Consider the following 5536-nt stretch of genomic DNA (forward strand, 5'->3'; position numbering starts at 1 on the left):
ACCGGCTCAGGTATATGGGATGCTCCTCTTTCTCAACAGGTGAACATGTTAGAGTTCTCCAGTACTTCAACCCCTGCTCTGGCTTTCAATTCAAGTGACGACAACAATCATGAGGTCTCTTCCGCTCCTGATTCTTCTAGTCGAGGTAGATACGTACCTTCTCCATTATGCTCACATGAGGTGTCTTTATCACATATTGCCAATAGTATTCATAGAAATGAGAATGAATAGGACATTAGTAATTGGATTCAGTGGCTGGCAATTCCTTTAGCTGAGCAGCTTGGGTTAACTGAGGAACGAGGGAGACAAGCTCTTTTTAATTCTTTCATGGCCCTTGATAAAACAAACAGATAAAATCATGTTACAGATGCTACACTGGCTTTTAATCAGGAAAGCTCAGATACGGAGAGGCTTAGCAATAGTGATGTTGGGGTTGACGACGTTCTTAATGACGATTAAAATTGCTTCGTGGAATGCAAGGGGAGTGGGAAACCTGATAGCTTGTAACAGCATTAGGAGGTTGAGATCAAAACACACGCCGGATATTATTGTTATTCAAGAAACTAGGTTACAAGATGGAAACATCACTGAGTTTCATGCCTTTTGGAGACACCCTTGGTGACTTGTTTTGGTTCCTTCTTTGGGTTTTTCTAGTGGGATTGCTTTTGCGTGGAACTCAAGCAAAATTACAGTGGAGGATACGCTATGCGGAGCATATTCAGTTTCGGTAGTGTGCACAAACTCTAATGATAGTTTTAAATGGATGTTTACTGGGGTATTTGGTCCTCCACAAGCTAGGTGGAAGGATCATTTTTGGGAGGAGTTGGAGAATGTAGAGCATGGTCCCAACTTCCTTGGTGTCTTGGTGGCGATTTTAACGATATTCGGTTCCCTCATGAAAGAAAAAGGGGTGGAAGGTTCGATGCAGGCATGCATGAATTTGGTGAGTTTATTAATAGCTATGCTCTTATAGACTATCCTATGAATGACGCCTTTTTCACATGGTCAGATGGACGAGAAGAACCCCGAATATCAAGGGTTGACCGATTTTTAACTTAAACTGCTTGGGATGAACACTACCGCCATGCTTCTCAAAGACCACTTTCAAAATACTCCTCGGATCATCGGGCAATTATGTTACTGTGCGAAGATCGATTAAGTGGTCCTATTCCCTTTCGGTTCGAATTAATGTGGTTTGAAGACCAAACTCTTGTGACTAAGATCGAGGTATGGTGGAATTCTTTTCACTTTGAAGGAAGGCCTAGTACTATTTGGCGGCGTAAAATGAAGGCACTTAAAGAAAGGCTTAAGACATGGAATAAATAGGTCTTTGGCCGGGTGGATGTGCAAATTGATGATCTGCTATGTCGTACCGAGGTCCTTGAAAATAAGGAAGAAACCATGCCACTCTCACAAGAGGAATTCTGTAACAAAATTATTTTGAAGCAATCACTTAAAAGTTTACTCAAGAAAGAAGAAATTAATTGGAGAGTCAAGTCCAAAAGCAAGTGGCGCTTTGAAGGGGATGAATGCACTAAGTTCTTTCATGGCGTAGCAAATGCAAGAAATAAAGTCAAAAGCCTCAAGAGGATGGTCATAGAAGGTGTGGAGGTTAGTGATTCGCAAGCTATCAAAGATCATGTGATTCAATTCTATGAAGACCTGTTCACAAAAACGATGGAGGGTAGACCGAAGTTAGATGCATTAGAATTTGGCTGCATTTCGGAGGACACAAGGACACATCTTGAAAGAAGTTTCATTGAGGAGGTCAAGCTTGCTCTCGACAACCTGGGAGGTGAAAAGTCCCCAGGTCCAGATGGGTTTCATATGGCGGTGTTCAAGAAATGTTGGCACATTTTAAAGGACAACATTATGGCGGTCATCAAAGATTTTCAGGATATAGGATTTCTGGACAGTAGAAATAATTCCACCTTCCTAACCCTGATACCAAAAAAAGATGGGTGTCTAACATTATCAGATTACATACCTATTAGCCTTATTGATGGAATCTACAAGATCATCGCAAAAGTACTTTCTAGAGGACTGAAATTGGCACTCCTAGAGATCATCTCCATTTCTCAAGGCGCCTCGGTAGATTGAAGACAAATACTAGATAGCTCATTCATTGCAAATGAACTTATTGATTCAAGATTGACATCTAAGGCATCGAGTGATATGCAAGCTGGATATCACCAAAGCTTTCGACCACATCAATTGGACGTTTTTGGACTACTTGTTGGAAAGAATGGGTTTTGATATTGTGTGGAGAATGTGGATTCATACCTGCATATCAACAACCTCTTTTCCAATCATATTGAATGGTACACCAGCTAGTTTCTTCAAAAGCAAGAGGGGACTTCGACAAGGTGACCCTCTTTCACCTCTTTTATTCACTATTGTCATGGAAGCTCTCACTAGGCTATTCCATAGAGCCATGTCCTTAGGGTATATCAAAGGCTTTCAAGTGGCACAAAACTCTCCTGAAGTTGGTATTCTACAATATGCCGATGATACTCTATTCCTTCTTGAACCGTCTAGTTCTCACTCTTCGTGCTCAAAGCTATTTTGTTAATGTTTGAAGCAGTTTCTGGTCTAAGAACTAATCTGGCAAAATCGTCCTTGCTGGAAGTAGGATAGGTGGATAATATGGAATACTTGGCTTCTATTTTGGACTGTAAAACTGGTACGCTACCTTGCAAATACCTGGGCCTTCCTTTTGGCGCTTCTTATAAGAAGAAGGAATCATGGGACTTAGTGATAGAGCACTTTCATAAAAGGCTAGATGGGTGGCAATGTAATTACTTGTCTAAGGGCGGAAAACTTACATTTATAAAGAGTACTTTATCCAACCTTCCGGTGTACCAACTTTCACTTCTCACTATCCCGGTGAGTGTCGCCAAATTGTTAGATAGACTAGTCCGAAATTTTCTTTGGGGGATGACGGAAAATAGGCGCAAAATTCATATGGTCTCTTAGGAACAACTATGTTTTCCTAAACTGTATGGGGGTCTTGGCATTCGCTCTTTGACGATCTTTAATAAAGCTCTCCTGGGTAAATGGATATGGCGATATGGCATGGAAACTGGTGGTCTTTGGAAAACAATTATTGAAGCGAAATATGGGGTAGATGAGTCGGGATGGTGGCCTAAAACAATTTCTCAACCACATGGATGTAGCCTATGGAAAGGTATTTTGGCCTCTTTGCCGCAATTCAGAGGCAGTATAAGGTACAAGGCTGGTACCGAAAACAGAATTCGGTTCTGGCATGATGCCTGGTGTGGTGATTCACCTCTTTGTACAAGATTTCCTACTATTTTCAGATTTGCTTCCAAGAAAACAGGTGTGATTTCAGACCACTACAGTCCAGCAAACTTACAAGTAGTTTGGAACCTCCACTTACGAAGGGCTCCTCATGATTGGGAGTTGCCTGTCATTGCCGAATTGCTTAGTATGATCCATGGGGTAACATTTTCAAATGAGGAAGACGAGTGGGTATGGAGATGGTCGCTAAATGGTTCTTTTAGCGTTGGCAGTTTCTATGATCATTTAGAAGCGGCTAGAAGGCAAGAAAGATAGGATACAATTCAACCATTCCCTTACACTTTAGTTTGGTCAATCCCAATACCTTCTAAAGTTAAATTCTTCTTTTGGTGTGCCTTACTCAACAAGATTCAAACTAGAGAGCAGCTCACCTCACGAGGTATGGACGTGTCAACTAAATGTCCTCTATATGGTAACTTTGAGGAAACAACTTCTCACCTATTTCTCGTTTGCGACATGACAAAATTTGTTTGGACCAAATCTAGTGGGCAGCATCTTTGATCTCATTGAGGTGCTGTCAAATACATACTCTTTAGAAAACTTACTTCAACAGTGGCCTCAAGTGAGAGAGGGAACTTTGGGAAAAAGATTTGGAGAATTCTGTCGTACGCAACTACTTTGATCATATGGACTACTAGAAATGAGGTGGTCTTCAAGCAGAAACATGTTAGGAGGGATCGCATGTGCACATTTGTAAAGGCTTTGGCATGGTACTGGGTTGGCAGAGCGATCAGAAATTGGGAGTATCGGTTTGAAGACTTAATGATACACTGGGATTCACTTCTTAGAGCGTCCTGATGACTTGTATATTGTTGTCATGTTATGTATTGGTGTGAGCAACTCTCTCACCTAATTTGTAATTTTGCCTCCTATGGCTTCATCAATAAAATTTAACTTATAAAAAAAAAAAATATATATCGGTATTAGTTATCTTATGGTCCAATACTAGTTATCTCATGGGTGTCAAGAAAGTTGTCACAATTCACAAGTTTGATTTGATAACTAGTTTTTTAAAATTATTATTGATGCATTTTTCCCAAATAGTAATAATTCACATTGAGTAATTACTTTTTTTTAAAAAAAATAAGCTACTAACAACCAACAAGTGCCAACATATGGTGATTTAAAGTTTAAACAAGTTAAATGAGTTTTCTTCTGATGTTATTACGGTTGGTCGATTTGGAATCGGAGTTCCTTCTCTACACCGTGTCTATTCTTCCACCTTAAAGGAAGATAATAGGGGCCATGTTGATTGGATCCGAAAGACGAGCAAGCTCAAGGTTGCCCGATACATTACCTATAGAATAACCACCAAAGAGTGATTCCCTATAAAATAGTAGTGCTCAATATGCTCGGCCCATGATGATTGGGTCCGAAAGACTAAACTTAAGGTTGCAGACTTGTAGCAAACGTTAGGCTAGCCTATGCTGTCAGATCCAAATATCGAATTGGGCTGGTGAACACTCTTGGTCCAGCTCTAGAATCTTGTTACAGGCATTTTGCTTGGGAAGGAGAAAACAAAATGTAGGATCCTCTGAAACCATGGGCAGCTTCCTCATGAAAATTTCAACTAGGAATATTAGTTGTTGCATCAAATTGCCATGTTCTATCTTTTTATTGACGTAGCAGCAAATGGTGTCAGCTAAAGACATAGTAGAATGGGTCACCGCTGCATACACGATTACACGCTCATCACAAGATAGTCTGAACCAAGCTAGTTACTATTTTATTTTATTTTATTATCTAAAAAAAAGCTAGTTACTATTTTCAATTTGTTGGTCCATAAACTATGTTGGAGTGAACCTAGCGAGCTAGTGGCTACTTCCCCATTGGAGAAACTCGCCTGGGCTTGGGAAGACGACTTACAATAACTTCCGCAGTTCCGCTTGAATTTTGACCATACCTTCGCTTCGCTATGAATTTTGCCACGCTGATAGTCTGTTCACCCGTTAGATTTCAAGCAAAATGTGTGGTTCTCCACGTGAGTGACTTTATGTGTCAAAAATATGTCTCCCGAACGCCTCCCTTTTCTTTAACTTAAATAGTGTACTGTATTCAAAAACCTAATATTGGGGTCGAGTTAAGCTCAATTGGACCTATCTAGACCGCAGCATTGAATTTCTCAAGATAAATGCTCTCACTTTTTTCTTAGGAGTTTTGACAGACCAAGCTGAATAATGGTTTCCTAACTCCTTGTTAGCAATTCGGGATACAT

The sequence above is a fragment of the Coptis chinensis genome, chromosome 6 (genome assembly GCF_015680905.1).
Source record: "Coptis chinensis isolate HL-2020 chromosome 6, ASM1568090v1, whole genome shotgun sequence".
NCBI lineage: Eukaryota > Viridiplantae > Streptophyta > Magnoliopsida > Ranunculales > Ranunculaceae > Coptis > Coptis chinensis.